General features: G+C 53.3%; 1 protein-coding gene across 1 annotated transcript in view; it reads right to left on the bottom strand.

Annotated features, from left to right (window-relative positions):
* LOC141164878 (probable N-acetyltransferase camello) overlaps positions 1–9,647 on the bottom strand; it is a 31,181-nt gene extending 21,534 nt beyond the window's left edge. Inside the window, exon 1 of the mRNA XM_073650544.1 lies at positions 9,549–9,647. The gene's annotated coding sequence lies outside the window, so the exon portion shown is untranslated. The remainder of the gene's footprint in view (positions 1–9,548) is intronic.
* Between the last annotated feature and the right edge of the window lie 9,054 nt (positions 9,648–18,701).

Genomic DNA, 18,701 nt, shown 5'->3' with positions numbered 1-18,701 from the left:
CTCGTCTACCAAGGGCCGGAGCGATGGCGGCATCTTGTCTGTCACTTTAGAGTAGGACATCTGTGACTTCATGATCCCATCAATGACATGTAAACCCCCAACACCACCAGCTCATGCAGCCCAATGTGAGGACACGGCCAAAACCATGTCTCACTATAAGCACCATGCATTTTACTTTGTACACCTCACCATACAGTTTTGAAGCAATCAGTTCCAAAAATCTTTCTCTTGGTGTCATCCGTCCAGAGTACAGGGTCCCGATATCTCCATAGTTTTCACCCTGTGCCCTGGCTCATTGTAGGCTGGTGTTTTGTGCCTGGACTTTAGGAGTGGACGCCCTCCAGGCTGCTGCTCCTCCATAGTGTGCACCGGATTGTGTCCCCGATTCAGCTCTCTACGTCTTTAGAAAACTGCACGGAACTTACAAGTGGATTTTCTTCCCATCTCACCAGAAGATTCTCCTGTTTAGGTGGTGACTTCTGTGGTCGCCTGGACGTCTCTGTGAGATGCTGCAGCTCCATCTTTCTTACATTTTCTATCACTTTTGCTCCAGTATCTGACTGATAAGTGAAGCTTCGTTGATCTTCTTGGAGCCTTCACCTTTCTTGTGTAAAGAAATGATTTGTGACATTTCTCTTCTATGTGGTGCCATCGGTGACAGCATGAAAAGGGAAGGGATTTTCTTTCTTAAGTATCGCCCTCTTATAGTCACCTGTCTGCTGGACACCAGTGTAATGAAGGATTACACTCACCTGGGGGTGAATTCTTGTATAATTAGAATTTTTGAGACTAAACTTTAGCTCTTCTCCTAAGACTTTCATTGAGGTGTACTCATTTTTGCAATATTGTCTGGAATTAATTTGTTTGGAAAATTTCTTTTTAGGGTGCAAAATAACAAATCTTGTTTGCAATCAGCGGCCGACATTTGAGGGAGTATTCTGTAGTAGGGTGTCCCATAGAAAAAGTTGATTCTGAAAGGAAACTCAAGATTTTCTGACAATTCTATTGGGGTGTACTCATTTATGCTGAGCACTGTGTGCGGGAAGCTGAGGAGAAAGTTCCTGGTATATTGGCCATGAAGAAGACCATAGACAAAAATAAGACAAAAATAAGGAGCCATGACTACCTTATCATGGATGGAGAAGAAGAAGTGGAAGAAAGATCATGAAATGTAAGAAGAAAAGAAGGAGGAAAGAAGGAGGAGGAAAGGATGAGTGGTGTAAGAAAGAATGAGGAGGACGAGGAAAGAAAAGGAAGGAGGCGGAAAGAAGTGAGAGGAATGAAGATGGGAAAGAATGAAGGAGAAGGGGAGGAAAGAAAGTTAAGGAGAGGAAAGAATGATGATGAAAGAAGTAGAAGGGGAGGAAAGAATTAGGAGGAAAGAAGGAGGAGGAGAAGGAGGGAGAGAGGAGAAGGAGGAGAAAAGACGAAGGGGACAAAAAGGAGCAGGAACCAAGATGAAGAAGAGGAAAAAAAAAAGATAAGAACAAGAATGAGGAAGAAAGGAAAAAGTAAAATAGAAAAGAAGAGGAAAGAATTCGGTCGCCCCCCTTACACATACCAAAGCTTGCACAATCAATAGGCAACCCTGGCACACCAACCTGACTAAAGAACTGCAAAGGGCCTCCAGGGTTGCTGAGTGGAGATGTAAAAGGTCCCACTCCAATGAGCATTTCATCATATTCAAACAGTCCCTTATTTCTTTCAAGTCCACACTCACTGCAGTAAAACAAACCTACTTCTCATCTCTCATATCCTCCCTCTCTCACAACCCTAAACAGCTATTCAACACTTTCAACTCTCTCCTCCGGCCCCCAGCGCCTCCTCCCTCTCCTCTTATCTGATGCCGGACACTTTGCCTCATTCTTCAAGCAGAAGATTGACACCATCAGACAAAGCTTTTGCCTAAAGTCTCCACAGCCCCTTCTCACGTCTACTCAACCCTCCTCCTCCAAAACCGGCTTCTCCACTATTACAGAAGATCAAGGTTCCTCTTTACTCTCCAAATCACACCTCACCACCTGCGAACTTGACCCAATCCCATCCCACCTCATCCCTAGCCTCACCAAAGTCTTCATCCCAACCCTAACCCACCTTTTCAACCTATCACTAACAACTGGTGTTTTCCCCTCATGCTTCAAACATGCCTCGATCTCACCCATCCTCAAAAAACCCTCCCTTAACCCATCCTAGCTTTAGCTATCGTCCCATATCATTTCTCCCCTACGCCTCAAAACTACAGGAACAACATGTCCACTCTGAACTGTCCTCCCACCTCTCCTCCTGCTCCCTCCCTGGCTTCCGACCGCATCACTCCACTGAAACTGCCCTGATTAAAGTCACCAATGACCTGCTAACCGCCAAATCCAAGTGGCACTACTTGGACTTGGTCTTCTCCTGGACCTGTCATCTTCCTTTGACACAGTCGACCATTCCCTCTTACTACAGACTCTCTCATCTCTCGGCATCACAGACCTGTCCCTACCTTGGATCTCCTCATACATAACAGACTGGACATTCAGTGTCTCCCACTCACACACCACCTCCTCATCTCGCCCCCTATCTGTTGGTGTCTCCCAAGGTTCAGTCCTAGGACCCCTCCTCTTCTCCATCTACACCTTCGGCCTGGGACAGCTCATAGAGTCTCATGGCTTTCAGTATCGCCTCTATGCTGATGACACACAGATCTACCTGTCACGTCGTAAATGGGAAATGGCAGCGAGTTGGGACCCGAACCTGTCCCTGCCATGCTAGGGGAACCCTGACTTTCCCTTATCTCAGGGGTACCTCTTAAGGTGAGGAGGCCTAAGTCGCCAGCATCTCCCTATCTTCTGTGCAGGCCTTTTCCCCAGGGAGGAAGACAGAACAAATAGAATAATACTGCGACTAGACAGAGAAAACAGACAAAGTAAACGGAAATAGCAAGCTCACTAAAAATACACTCACAGCCACAAAGGAAAACACCGGGAAAGAATAGGTAGGAAAACTAAATGGGATAGAGGATAGGAAAACAGCAAGCAGCAATCCCAAGGTAGACCTCCAACTTTTCCAGACAACAGACTCCTTCTCCTCACTCCAGGTTAGGCAGAATGAACTGAACACCAACATCAGCTGAAGGGGCATGTGACTATTTATAAGGTGGAGCAAGAGGTCCCAACCTGATCAATCAATATATCAAGCTTGGCCAGAAAGACTGACATTAACCCCTGATTGTCCAAAGGGAAAAAACAGCATATAAACAGCAAAAATGACAGAGCCGTCACAAATCATTTAATACTTCGTGACACTACCTCTCTGGACCCGATATCACCTCCTTACTAACCAGAATCCCACAATGTCTGTCCGCTATTTCATCCTTCTTCTCTGCTAGATTTCTAAAACTTAACATGGATAAAACAGAATTCATCATCTTTCCCCCACATCACTCAGCCCCCCCAACTGACCTATCCATCAACGTCAATGGCTGCCCACTCTCCCCAGTCCCACAAGCTCGCTGCCTTGGGGTAACCATGGACACTGAACTCTCCTTCAAACCACATATCCAAGCCCTTTCCACTTCCTGCCAACTCCAACTCAAAACTATCTCCCGGATCCGCACATTCCTCAAACAAGGATCCACAAAAACACTAGTGCATGCCCTCATCATCTCCCGCCTCGACGACTACAACCTCCTGCTCTGTGGCCTCCTTTCCAACACTCTCGCACCCCTCCAAACTATCCTAAACTCTGCTGCCCGACTAATCCACCTGTCCCCCCGCTATTCCCCGGCCTCTCCCCTCTGTCAATCTCTTCCCTGTCTCCCCATTGCCCAGAGACTCCAGTTCAAAACCCTAACCCTGGCATACAAAGCCATCCACAACCTGTCTCCTCCATACATCTGTGACCTAGTCTCCCGGTACTTACCGGCACGCAACCTCCGATCCTCACAAGATCTCCTTCTCTACTCCCCTCTTATCTCCTCCTCCCACAATTGCATACAAGATTTCTCCCGTGCATCCCCCCTACTCTGGAACTCTCTACCCCAACACATCAGACTCTCGCCTACCGTGGAAACCTTCAAAAGGAACCTGAAGACCCACCTCTTCCGACAAGCCTACAACCTGCAGTAACCATCGCTCCACCATACCGCTGCACGACCAGCTCTACCCTCACCTACTGTATCCTCACCCATCCCCTGTAGACTGTGAGCCCTCGCAGGCAGGGTCCTCGCTCCACCATACCGCTGCTCGACCAGCTCTACCCCCACTTACTGTATCCTCACCCATCCCCTGTAGATTGTGAGCCCTCGCGGGCAGGATCCTCGCTCCACCATACCGCTGCACGACCAGCTCTACCCTCACCTACTGTATCCTCACCCATCCCTTGTAGATTGTGAGCCCTCGCGGGCAGGATCCTCGCTCCACCATACCGCTGCACAACCAGCTCTACCCTCACCTACTGTATCCTCACCCATCCCTTGTAGACTGTGAGCCCTCGCGGGCAGGGTCCTCGCTCCACCATACCGCTGCACGACCAGCTCTGCCCTCACCTACTGTATCCTCACCCATCCCATGTAGACTGTGATCCCTCGCGGGCAGGGTCCTCGCTCCACCATACCGCTGCACGACCAGCTCTACCCACACCTACTGTATCCTCACCCATCCCTTGTAGACTGTGAGCCCTCGCGGGCAGAGTCCTCGCTCCACCATACCGCTGCACGTCCAGCTCTACCCCCATCTACTGTATCCTCACCCATCCCTTGTAGACTGTGAGCCCTCGCGGGCAGGGTCCTCGCTCCACCATACCGCTGCACGACCAGCTCTACCCTCACCTACAGTATCCTCACCCATCCCCTGTAGACTGTGAGCCCTCGCGGGCAGGGTCCTCGCTCCACCATACCACTGCACGACCAGCTCTACCCTCACCTCCTGTATCCTCACCCATCCCCTGTAGACTGTGATCCCTCGCGGGCAGAGTCCTCGCTCCACCATACCGCTGCACGACCAGCTCTACCCTCACCTACAGTATCCTCACCCATCCCCTGTAGACTGTGAGCCCTCGCGGGCAGGGTCCTCGCTCCACCATACCGCTGCACGACCAGCTCTACCCTCACCTACAGTATCCTCACCCATCCCCTGTAGACTGTGATCCCTCGCGGGCAGGGTCCTCGCTCCACCATACCACTGCACGACCAGCTCTACCCTCACCTACAGTATCCTCACCCATCCCCTGTAGACTGTGAGCCCTCGCGGGCAGGGTCCTCGCTCCACCATACCTCTACACGACCAGCTCTACCCTCACCTACTGTATCTGACGCGCCCCCTGGGCCAGTGCTGTTAGGGATACCCGGAGCCGGATCAGATGGGGGTTGTAGTCTCCGAGTGGCTGTGACCCGGTCCGTGCCCAGGGTGTCAAGCTCAGTGTGTGGCAGTCCTTATGATGTTTCTAGATGTTCTTTTGTGTCGACTACGCCACCCGTTGATTTGCGGTCAAAAGGCCGCCGCTACAGCAGGGTCCACTGAGGCTGGTGATGTGTGTGCAGCTTAGATAGTATAACCCCCAACGGGAGGGGTATAGCCTCAGGGGGTCAGTTGCAGAGGATGGGGGTTGTGGTGGTGCAGCGGGGATGGAAATGAGACTCAGAGTCGGGCTGTGCAGTTCAGGGTTTGTTTACTTACTGCAGTTGTTCCGGTCACTCCGGCCTTAAGTGACCACCCGAGCCGTGCTGCGTCCACCAGGCCCTGGACTCAGCCAACCCCCAGGTGATTCTGGAGCGTGGTCCTGAGCTCCCTTTCTGTCCTGTCTTCTTCTCTGGCCTTCCCCACCAGGGATCCACCTATGTCCGGCTCCCTCGGGCCTCTTGGTGGTAAACCCTTGTTTCTGGGTTCCCTGACCCTATTCCTGGTCTGCCTTCCGGGTGGATTTAGTGGGTGATCGTGGCAGATCAGTCCTGCCCACGACCTCCGGTTCCTGGCTAAGGTGTGCTGTAGCCTCTGCCAGCTTGGGATCCGGTACCCTGTTGCCAACTCTTCACCCTCTGGTCTAATTTGGGCTCTTGGAGTTCCTTCTTTCTCCCCCTCTGGGTCTTTCTTTCTCCTCTCTCTCTCTTGGCCTTGGAGCTGCTCTTCTCCTCTGCTCTCTTCCTCTACTCTGCTCTGACAAAAGACTGACAGACTGACCTCACTCTGCAAAAGACCCTGTCCTAAGATGGTGCCCACCTTATATACTCCCTCTATGTGTGAGCTCAGGTGACCAGCACCCAATGAGCTCCTAGCATTACCCAGACTGCTCCCCCTATCTGCCCCTACACTACTGGGATGTTCCACCCCCCTCCCACTCCAGCCAGGAACAGACACTGTCGTACCTGCACATTTCTCTAGTGGGAGTACCATCGGTCTGTTCCTCGGAAATGGGATGTGTGTAGTGCATGCAGCTAACTGAGCTCAGTTCCACACTCCATCCTTACCCGGGAGTGGAATATCACACCTCTGGGTTGAGGTGCAATACCCCTGTAGCAGCCGAATCCTCAGGGTGCTACATATCCTCACCCATCCCCTGTAGACTGTGAGCCCTCGCGGGCAGGGTCCTCGCTCCACCATACCGCTGCACGACCAGCTCTACCCTCACCTACTGTATCCTCACCCATCCCCTGTAGACTGTGAGCCCTCGCGGGCAGGGTCCTCGCTCCACCATACCACTGCACGACCAGCTCTGCCCTCACCTACTGTATCCTCACCCATCCCCTGTAGACTGTGAGCCCTCGCGGGCAGGGTCCTCGCTCCACCATACCACTGCACGACCAGCTCTGCCCTCACCTACTGTACCCTCACCCATCCCCTGTAGACTGTGAGTCCTCGCGGGCAGGGTCCTCGCTCCACCATACCGCTGCACGACCAGCTCTACCCTCACCTACTGTATCCTCACCCATCCCCTGTAGACTGTGAGCCGTCGCGGGCAGGGTCCTCGCTCCACCATACCGCTGCACGACCAGCTCTACCCCCATCTACTGTATCCTCACCCATCCCCTGTAGACTGTGAGCCCTCGCGGGCAGGGTCCTCGCTCCACCATACCTCTACACGACCAGCTCTACCCTCACCTACTGTATCCTCACCCATCCCCTGTAGACTGTGAGCCCTCGCGGGCAGGGTCCTCGCTCCACCATACCGCTGCACGACCAGCTCTACCCCCATCTACTGTATCCTCACCCATCCCCTGTAGACTGTGAGCCCTCGCGGGCAGGGTCCTCGCTCCTCCTGTACCAGTTGTTGACTCGTTTTTGTTCAAATTATTGTACTTGTTGTTTGCTATGTATATCCCTTTTAAACATGTAAAGTGTCATGGAATTAATGGCGCTATAATAATAATAATAATAATAATAATAAAAAAAAACAAGAAAAAAAGAGGAAGAAAAGAAAAGAAGAAGAAAAGAAAAGGAAGAAGAATAGATAAGAAAACAGAAGAAGAGGAACGAAGAAAAGGAAAAAATAAGAAGTGAAAAGAACAGGTAGGAAGGATAAGAGGAGAGGAGTATAAGGGGGAAAAAAAGGAGGGAAGCCATTGCAAAGAGGAAGAAATGGAACGTAGAAGAGGAAAAAGAAGTAGAGGAAAGAAGAAAGATCATGAACAGGAAGAAAAAGAAAAGATGGATTAAGAAGAGGAAAAATTATAACGAAGAAACGGAAAGATAAGTAAGAAGAGGAAAGATGAAGAAGACGTAGAAGAAGAGGAAAGATTAATGAGAAGAAAAAGAATGAGGAAGGTGCCAAAAAGGAGGAAAGATGAAAAAGATGCAGACAAAAATATGGAGAAGGAGAAAGAGAAGGGAAAGTATCTGCAGGGTCCACAGGTTCAGGTACCGTGCTCCCCCAGATTCAGTATTGTACCAACGCACAGAAGATCGCACAGGAATGATGCCGCATATCACAGAGATTTCCAGCTTCACCACCAGATCTGCTTTATCCTCCTCTCTGGCTTCATTTTTATAGGGAAGTTAATTGTCAGGAGCAGCAGATTATGACTGCCGGACCCTGAAGGAACTGATCATGGGGGGACGCTGGACGCCGAATGTAAAACGATCATTACTGAAGAATAACCAATTTTTAAATGCAAAAAGCAGAAGGGAAATATAACAAAACCGATACAAAGTCATCTATAATCACAGAATCTGTCCCCCGGTATACAGCAGCACCGCGCGGATCTGTCCCCCGGTATACAGCAGCACCGCGCGGATCTGTCCCCCGGTATACAGCAGCACCGCGCGGATCTGTCCCCCGGTATACAGCAGCACCGCGCGGATCTGTCCCCCGGTATACAGCAGCACCGCGCGGATCTGTCCCCCGGTATACAGCAGCACCGCGCGGATCTGTCCCCCGGTATACAGCAGCACCGCGCGGATCTGTCCCCCGGTATACAGCAGCACCGCGCGGATCTGTCCCCCGGTATACAGCAGCACCGCGCGGATCTGTCCCCCGGTATACAGCAGCACCGCGCGGATCTGTCCCCCGGTATACAGCAGCACCGCGCGGATCTGTCCCCCGGTATACAGCAGCACCGCGCGGATCTGTCCCCCGGTATACAGCAGCACCGCGCGGATCTGTCCCCCGGTATACAGCAGCACCGCGCGGATCTGTCCCCCGGTATACAGCAGCACCGCGCGGATCTGTCCCCAGGTATACAGCAGCACCTTGCGGATCTGTCCCCGGTATACAGCAGCACCGCGCGGATCTGTCCCCCGGTATACAGCAGCACTGCGCGGATCTGTCCCCCGGTATACAGCAGCACCGCGCGGATCTGTCCCCCGGTATACAGCAGCACCGCGCGGATCTGTCCCCCGGTATACAGCAGCACCGCGCGGATCTGTCCCCCGGTATACAGCAGCACCGCGCGGATCTGTCCCCCGGTATACAGCAGCACCGCGCTGATCTGTCCCCCGGTATACAGCAGCACCGCGCGGATCTGTCCCCCGGTATACAGCAGCACCGCGCGGATCTGTCCCCAGGTATACAGCAGCACCGCGCGGATCTGTCCCCCGGTATACAGCAGCACCGCGCGGATCTGTCCCCCGGTATACAGCAGCACCGCGCGGATCTGTCCCCCGGTATACAGCAGCACCGCGCGGATCTGTCCCCCGGTATACAGCAGCACCGCGCGGATCTGTCCCCCGGTATACAGCAGCACCGCTCGGATCTGTCCCCCGGTATACAGCAGCACCGTGCGGATCTGTCCCACGGTATACAGCAGCACCGTGCGGATCTGTCCCCCGGTATACAGCAGCACCGTGCGGATCTGTCCCCCGGTATACAGCAGCACCGCGCGGATCTGTCCCCCGGTATACAGCAGCACCGCGCGGATCTGTCCCCCGGTATACAGCAGCACGCGGGGAAGTGTGTGTGTGTGTGTGTGTGTATATATATATATATATATATATATATATATATATATATATATATATATATATACACAGCACGGCTGATGTGATCTTGCACTGTATATGGGGCACTGGCCTGTAATACACAGCTGTGATGTCACCAGGGCCGACCATACATTGTGCTGAGATAATATAACAGACCTGATCTCCTCCAGACCTGCAGAGCTTCCTCTTCCCAGGATGCCACCTTCTCTACCCACAATGCTCTGCACTGAGCCTCTCCCTCCCCCTCCCCTCACCAGCAGCTGCTGTAACTGCATCTGGGGAAGGCGAGCAAAGTACACAGACCCCATATACAGTGCACATGTCTATATATACACATATATTATAGAGATATAGCACATACATATATATATATATATATATATACAGTACAGACCAAAAGTTTGGACACACCTTCTTATTTAAAGATTTTTCTGTATTTTCATGACTATGAAAATTGTACATTCACACTGAAGGCATCAAAACTATGAATTAACACATGTGGAATTATATGTGACACCCCAGGGGTCTGGTTGCCACAGTGATAGAGATATTACGTCTGAGAGCAGGTGGGAGGTCCTTTGGTCAGGGATCCTGTGCATGCCACACCTCCTGCCCAGTCCTGGGAGGGGAAGGACTTCCCCTATATAAACCTAGGGCTGAGGCAGGGTTAGTGAGTAGAGAAGAAGTAGAGACAGAGAAGCAGATATAGGAAAAGAACATCAGGAGCTCTGTGGGAGCAGTGTTACAAGGAGTCAGGGGCTGGCAGCTGCAGAGCTCGCCCTGACTGAGAAGTATCACCGGACCCGGAGTCCGAGGCTGTGGGGACTAATCTCTACCCAGCAGCAGAAACCGCCCGGCAGGGGATTGCAGGTCCTCTGGCCCAGAAACCCGAAGGCACGGTCACACGCGTGGGACCAGCACCGCCATCGTGGAGCGGAAGCCATTAGAAGGCCCCGAGTCACCGGCCATACGGGTGAGCACCACACGGTACACTCAGGCACGTGGGCTACTTTTACCCGCCTCTAGCAAGGTAGCCAGAAGAGTACAGTTAGTTTGGGAGGCCTACAACTCCGCCTGGCCAGGGGAGATCCCATCTGCTCAAGGACTGACCAGGCCCCGATTGCTAGCAAGTACTCCGGGAGGGTCTATCTTTGTCACCAGTAAAGACCCTGAACTACACCGCATCGTCTCTGAGTGGTTCCTGCTACCCCCATCATCCACGTCGGCTGCCCTGAGGCCATACCCCTCCCGTTGGGGGTCATACCATCCACGCTGCACCATCCTTCCACCGGCCTCAGTGGTCTGCCCTGCAGCGGCAGCTCCATAGCTGCATTCAACGGGTGGCGTAGTCATCCACCATCTACTGCTAATAGACTGCCACTTAGTCTGACTCCCTGGGCACGGACCGGGTCACCGCCACGAGACTACTACCCCCATCTAATCCGGCTCCGGGTAGGCTCCCGCGTGCGCAACGCTGCGCGACTCAGGCCCAGGGGCTCGTCAACTTTTGGCGTAGTCGGCAGGATTTCGTGCCCGCAACCACCGGGTACTGCGTGCCTGAAAAAGAGACTTTTAAAACTTACCATCCGTGAAGTTTTCCCGCCATCCGGCGCCATCTTCAGCCTTCTTCCCGCCATCCGTGAGGTTTTCCCGCCATCCGGCGCCATCTTCAGCCTTCTTCCCGCCATCCGTGGAGTTTTCCCGCCGTTGGCCGCCATCTTGAAGACGCCGCGCGGGAAGAAGAGGGGCGTGGACTCCGAAAGCGCGCGAGAACTGAAGCCCCGCCTCACGTCCGGACGTTGCGTAAGGTCCTGGAAGGAGCCCAGCAGACGCCGACGTCACAGGAGCGTGACGGAAGGTCCTCAACCCTGACGATCCACTGCGGAGCCGCGGCCTACGGAAGAGGATCATCGCAAGGTAGGCCACGGTCCACTAGGGGGGAGGAAGATGTCGGATGCGGAGGAGAGCTTCATTGCCTCAACCCCCGCCAGCGCTACCGCTGCTGCAGTTATGCCCTTCACCATGCCCTATATCCCGGGAGCAGCCTGGCTACCCCAGTACTCAGGGGAGTCACATACCCTGCAGGACTTTAGAGAAAAACTGGATAGCCTCTTCCAGGTGTACCCCCTCACAGAGGAGCAAAAAGTGAGCATCCTGGTGGCCCAATTAACCGGGGCAGCCCAAAGGGAGGTAAAGTCCTGGCCACCTGGGGGGAGGACTGTCGCAGGGATACTAACCCGGCTGAGGGACACCTTTGATACCCGCACCTCAGCCGAGATCAAGCTTAGATTCTACGGGTGCAAACAGCGGGCACATGAGAGTATAAGGGACTATGCCCTGAACCTACAAGAGGCCCTGAGGGCCATTAAGCAGACCGACCCTGACGGCGTGGGAGACGAGGACAGGCTGTTAACTGAACAATTTATAGAGGGTTTATATTGCAATGCCCACCGAACCCAGTTGCGGGCAATGGCCTTACAGGACCCTCATCTGGGATTTGCACAGTTCAAGGACAGAGCCATCCGGGTGCTCCGAGAACCGGCACCAGGTGGCGTTGTGACCCACAGACGCCCCACTACCACTTACCACCAGGAGGCGGCGCCCTTGTCGGCAGGGCCTGTGGGAGCTGATGCGCAGGCTTTGAACAATGACTCGGCTCCAGACCTGCACCATCAGGTCCAAGAGCTAGCTAAAAGCGTTGCTGCGCTAACCCGAACTGTGCAGTCTTTACAGGTTTCCACTCCAGGGAAGATCCAGCTGGCATCCGGACCGGAGGACATCCCGTGGCGTCGACCAAGGAGGACCCCACCGGCCAGAGGAAGACCCAGCGACCGATACAACGAGGACGGACAACCCATCTGCCGCCGCTGCAATCAACCCGGACATATGGCAAGGTACTGTCCTTTAAACGGGCACAACCTAGGGTAGAGGGCCAACCCCTAGGAAAAAGATCATCAGGCCCGTCGAACTGGCGCGACAAATATGTGGGCGGACGTCCAGTCTTGCCTGTGGTACTGGATGGCATTCCTATGAGTGCCCTACTGGACACCGGATCACAGGTCACCACCATCCCGTACGTGCTCTTCAAGCAGTACTGGAATGACTCGGATATTACCCGCTACCCTGACGACGATTTGAGTATCATCGCCAGCAATGGTCAGCCCGTGCCACAGATCGGATTTAAAGAGGTGACCATTAAAATTGGTAGAGTTGAACTGGCAGCACAGGGATTGATCATTGTAGACATTGACAAACACGAGAGTCACCCAAAGATAACTCTAGGAACTAATGTAATTGAAAATTGTCTTGCAGAGGTGATTTTCCTTTTACAGCAGGTTGCCAAGAACGCCAGCTCCGGCGAGCAGCGAGTGCTCCAAAAAGAGATCCGGGCACTGATGCGACGGCAACAGGTGGAACTCTCCGGCGGTGAGATTGGTAGCGTGAGAATGTGTGACCCTTTCCCTATTGCCATGCCCCCAAAAAGTGAAATGATGATTTGGTGCCGGGCAGCTATTGGTCTGAGAGGTAGAGATTACCAGGCAATGGTAGAACCAGTTTACTCAGACAGTAGGCCCACCATCTTGACAGCACGGGGGGTGGTTAATGTACGCCATGGGAGGGTGCCCGTTCGCATAATCAATATCGGGAAGAGGGAAGTGTACCTGCCCCGGTATGCCACACTAGCCAAATTATATACCATCAACCAAAATGCTATACAATCTGTGGAACCCTTGCCTCCATCTCACCCGGAGGAAGGTAACGGCTCTAAGAAAACAATGGAGGACTGGTGTCAGCAACTACATTTGGGTACTGACTCCACTCCCTCACACCAGAAACAGGGAGTCTATCGGGTGGTTCAAGAGTACGAGAGAGTGTTTAGTAAACACCCGTTAGACTTCGGGCGAGTCAAGGGGGTAGAACACCACATCCCCACGGGAGACCATCCTCCCATAAAAGAGAGGTATCGACCCGTACCCCCTGCACACTACCAACACGCCAAGGGGATGCTTAGAGACATGAAGGAGGCTGGGGTGATCAGGGATAGCTGTAGCCCCTGGGCAGCTCCACTAGTCTTAGTCAAAAAGAAAGACAACACCATGAGGATGTGTGTAGATTACCGGAAAATCAACCGTATCACACACAAGGATGCGTACCCCTTACCAAGGATAGAGGAGTCATTGGCTGCTTTAAGATCTGCTAACTTCTTCTCTACCTTGGATTTCACTAGTGGGTACTGGCAGGTTCCTGTAGCAGAGGCGGACCGGGAGAAGACCGCATTCACCACCCCGATAGGACTTAGCGAGTTTACCTGTATGCCGTTCGGACTCTGCAACGCACCAGGAACCTTCCAACGATTAATGGAGTGCTGTCTGGGCCACAGAAACTTCGAGACGGTCCTGTTGTACCTGGACGATGTCATCGTATATTCTAAGACTTATGAGGACCACCTGAAACACCTGGCGGAAGTGTTCGAAGCTCTGGCAAGCTACGGCCTAAAGGTGAAACCCTCCAAGTGTCACCTCCTGAAACCAAAGGTGCAGTACCTGGGACACGTGGTGAGCGCTGACGGAGTGGCTCCCGACCCTGATAAGATCACCGCAATTAAGGAATGGCCAAGTCCCTCCAGTGTAAAGGAAGTGCGGCAGTTCCTCGGGTTGGTAGGTTACTACCGCAGGTTCATCCCCGGTTTCACCAAAAAGGCAGCTCCTATGCAAGACCTCCTGATAGGCCAGTCCCGGAAGGCCAAGAACCAGAAGCCGCCCTTCAGATGGGAGAAGTTGGAAGAAGAGTCCTTCCGCCAGCTGAAGATGGCCCTCACGGGGGATGAAATCCTGGCGTACCCGGATTACAGCCAGCCCTTTATCCTCTACACCGACGCAAGTAACATCGGGCTAGGAGCCGTGCTGTCCCAGATCCAGCAGGGGAAAGAGCGAGTAATCGCTTACGCCAGCCGAAAACTGCGACCCACCGAAAGAAACCCTGAGAATTACAGCTCATTTAAGCTAGAGTTCCTGGCAGTGGTGTGGGCAGTTACCGAATGCTTTAAGCACTACCTCGCTTCTTCCCGGTTCGTCGTGTACACGGATAACAACCCGTTGACACACCTGGACACGGCAAGACTCGGTGCCCTAGAGCAGAGATGGATGGCCCGCCTGTCCAACTACGAGTTCACCATCAAATACCGGGCAGGACGCTCTAATACCAACGCGGACGCCCTGTCCAGGATGCCAAACCTACCGGACGTAGGAGAAGATCCAGAGGGACTGGAAGAAGTCGAACTCCCCGCGTTTCACCGTCATGGGACTATCCAGTATTCCCATCGGGTAAGGAGTGAGCAAGGCGCTACGCTTAACCCCTTACCTCACTACAACTGGGCGGAAACGCAGGACAGTGACCCTGCCGTCCGGCTGGTGAAGGAGATGCTGACTCGGCCAGAGGCTCGCCTTGACCCAGACGCTCCGGAGGAAGCCAAGCAACTGTGGGCAGAAAAGAGTAGACTGTTCCTTTACAAGGGGAAGTTGTGCCGCAGAATGGTTAACTCCCGGACGCATGAACTAATCTGGCAAGTAGTGGTGCCACGAAGAGACGCAGCCATGGTGATGGAGGCATACCACGACGGGGCTGGACACTTCGGATGGAAGAAGCTGGAGTTCCTGCTGCGCGAGCCGTTCCACTGGGTAGGCATGAGGGGAACCATCGAGAGGTGGTGCAGAGACTGTGGCCCGTGCAACCTAAGAAGGAAGGACCGTGCCAGCCAGAAGACTCCCCTGCAGTCCATCGTCACCCGGCAGCCGTTGGAACTGGTAGCCTTGGATCATGTAAAACTGACCCCAAGCAGAAGTGGCTACGTCTACGCACTAACCATCGTGGATCACTACTCCCGGTTCTTGGTTGTCGTCCCCGTCAAGGACTTAACAGCTCGAACAGCAGCTAGAGCCTTCCAGCAGCATTTCTGCCGTCCACACGGGTACCCGGACCAAGTGTTGATAGACCAGGGACCTGCCTTTGAAGCGGAGGTCTTCCATGAATTCTGCACTCTGTATGGCTGGCGGAAGATAAGGACGACACCCTATCATCCGCAAACTAATGGACTTTGTGAGAAAATGAACCAGGTGATAATGGATCTTCTGAAAACGTTGCCCCTGGAAGAACGCGGTCTGTGGCCTGAGAAGCTGCCCGATCTGGTGGACCTATACAACCACATCCCGGTAGGTTCCACCAACTGTACCCCGGCTTACCTAATGAGGGCGAGACCTGGTAAGTTACCTGTTGACCTGGAAATGGGAGTCCTGTCACCCGAGGACACTTCACCAGAAGCAGACTGGGACACAGAGAGGCAGCAGCAGTACCGGAGAGTACAGGAGAGCGTGGAGCGAAGTCTCTGTCAGGCTAGGGAAAGACAAGAGAAAACTTACAACCAGTATGCTCCCGCTGTTCCCCTGGTACCCGGAGAGCAGGTCTTGAAGAGAAAAAGACGGCTCCACAAGTTGGACGACCAGTGGGAGAAGGACCCGTACACCGTACTGCCCTCAAGCCACGACAACCCAAAGGTCTGTACCATCAGTAAAGACGGAGGGGAAACCACAACCATTGTATCCCGGGATCACCCGAAGAAGTGTCCCGAACAGCTACGGAACCCTGAAGAGGAACAAGAAGACCCTCGACCCGTAGAGGAAAGGGAAGACATGGTTAGTACTGTGCTCGGAGACTTCCCTCGGTCTTGGACTCAAGTCAATGGCGCAGTTGTGGTACCCGTACTCACCTTCCTCCAACCAGCATCCCAAGCACCTACGGAGCGACAGGTAGAGCTGGAAGAGCAGCCGGTCCAGGAGGCAGAAGACTCCACACAAGCAGAACAGGAGGATCAACCCTCTGCTTATAGTGAGCCTGCCGTACCCCTAGTGAGCCAAAGAGCCGGTAGACAGCTGCCCAGTTTACCCTTGACAGCTCCTACACCCTGTAGTTCAGGGCTAGACAGTCAGCTCCGTAGGTCCACTAGGGCCACTAGAGGCCAGTTACCCGCACGTTGGAGGATTTGAAATGTATAAATTGTTTTATTTGTGGTTACCTGTTTTTCTTGTTGCTTGTGTATAATTATGTGTTTCTAGTTGTTTATAGGAGTCTTTGGTGGATTTACCGGGAATCCTGTGTACATAGTTGGAGCGTAACCCAGGACGGACTAAAGACTGTTAAGGACTCGGGGCAGGACAGACCCCTCCCTGGTTACGTCTCCCTGTTTTGGTGAAATGGACACCTTGCTTTCTTCAAAGACTGCACCCGGTTACGGACATGCCGTGACCACCTTTATGTGTTTCTTTATTGTTATTGTTATACCTTGTTATGTTTTTCCAAAATTATGTTTAGTCCCGGAGTACTAAATTTCACTAGGGGGGAATGTGACACCCCAGGGGTCTGGTTGCCACAGTGATAGAGATATTACGTCTGAGAGCAGGTGGGAGGTCTCTTGGTCAGGGATCCTATGCATGCCACACCTCCTGCCCAGTCCTAGGAGGGGAAGAATTTCCCCTATATAAACCTAGGGCTGAGGCAGGGTTAGTAAGTAGAGAAGAAGTAGAGACAGAGAAAAGAAGCAAATATAGGAACAGAACATCAGGAGCTCTGTGGGAGCAGTGTTACAAGGAGTCAGGGGCTGGCAGCTGCAGAGCTCGCCCTGACTGAGAAGTATCACCGGACCCGGAGTCCGAGGCTGTGGGGACTAATCTCTACCCAGCAGCAGAAACCGACCGGCAGGGGATTGCAGGTCCTCTGGCCCAGAAACCCGAAGGCACGGTCACACGCGTGGGACCAGCACCGCCATCGTGGAGCGGAAGCCATTAGAAGGCCCCGAGTCACCGGCCATACGGGTGAGCACCACACGGTACACTCAGGGACGTGGGCTACTTTTACCCGCCTCTAGCAAGGTAGCCAGAAGAGTACAGTTAGTTGGGAAGGCCTACAACTCCGCCTGGCCAGGGGAGATCCCATCTGCTCAAGGACTGACCAGGCCCCGATTGCTAGCAAGTACTCCGGGAGGGTCTATCTTTGTCACCAGTAAAGACCCTGAACTACACCGCATCGTCTCTGAGTGGTTCCTGCTACCCCCATCATCCACGTCGGCTGCCCTGAGGCCATACCCCTCCCGTTGGGGGTCATACCATCCACGCTGCACCATCCTTCCACCGGCCTCAGCGGTCTGCCCTGCAGCGGCAGCTCCATAGCTGCATTCAACGGGTGGCGTAGTCATCCACCATCTACTGCTAATAGACTGCCACTTAGTCTGACTCCCTGGGCACGGACCGGGTCACCGCCACGAGACTACTACCCCCATCTGATCCAGCTCCGGGTAGGCTCCCGCGTGCGCAACGCTGCGCGACTCAGGCCCAGGGGCGCGTCATATATACTTAACAAAAAAGTGTGAAACAACTGAAAATATGTCTTATATTCTAGGGTCTTCAGAGTAGCCACCTTTTGCTTTGATGACTGCTTTGCACACTCTTGGCATTCTCTTGATGACCTTCAGGAGCTAGGCAGGACTGAGAGCGGGGAAGCGCAGGGCAGGAGGGAGAAGACCCAGCGTGAAGACGGTCTAGAGAGGAACACAAGAAAGTGGGGTTCTGCCCGGTGCTCCTAACCTGCCTGAGGAAGAGCTGAACCCCGGCCTGGTGAACGGAGCGCGACGTGGGAGGCTGGCACCCGATCAGTGCACCAGTGGAACTGTCATAAGAACTGTGAGTAAAGACTCGGATGACTGCACCGCACTGCCTCCGTCCATCCTTTCATCTCTGCCCTCTTGCCTCCCGGCACTACAACGCCCAGCGCAACCTACACTATCTACCCTGCCCTGGAGCTAGCTCTACCTGTGGAGAGCCGCACCATCCCTGCTCCAGAGGATCTGCTCCGCAGCGCCGGCACCCTTAGCCGCATTCCACAGGTTGCGTCACGAACACTAAACCCAAAAACCCCATATAAACAAAATTCCCCTTTCTGGTGACCGCCCTGGGTCACGGACCGGGCCTGCCACCGTGATATCCGCCATGAGCATCCAGAGGCCCGGCTGCCGAGTACCCCACGGCCCTGGGGGCGCGTCAAGTACATGAAGTACACTTTCAAAACATTTGTGTTCAAAAAAAAAATGTCTATATTCAATTAGTCATCCATACAGTTTAATGCGGTTATTGTTACATTACGGTGGTATCGAAAAAAAACCTTCCAAAATTTTTTATGGATTCAATTAGTCATCCATACAATTTATCAATGGTTTGGGTTAAAAAAAAATGTAAAAACCCCTTGTCCTGGTACAGTTAATAA

The sequence above is a fragment of the Phyllobates terribilis genome, unplaced genomic scaffold (assembly GCF_046119375.1).
Source record: "Phyllobates terribilis strain yellow unplaced genomic scaffold, ASM4611937v1 Scaffold_1__5_contigs__length_1240528914, whole genome shotgun sequence".
Taxonomy (NCBI): domain Eukaryota; kingdom Metazoa; phylum Chordata; class Amphibia; order Anura; family Dendrobatidae; genus Phyllobates; species Phyllobates terribilis.
The sequence above is the reverse complement of the archived record's forward strand: the minus strand, read 5'-3'. Positions and strand labels throughout refer to the sequence as shown.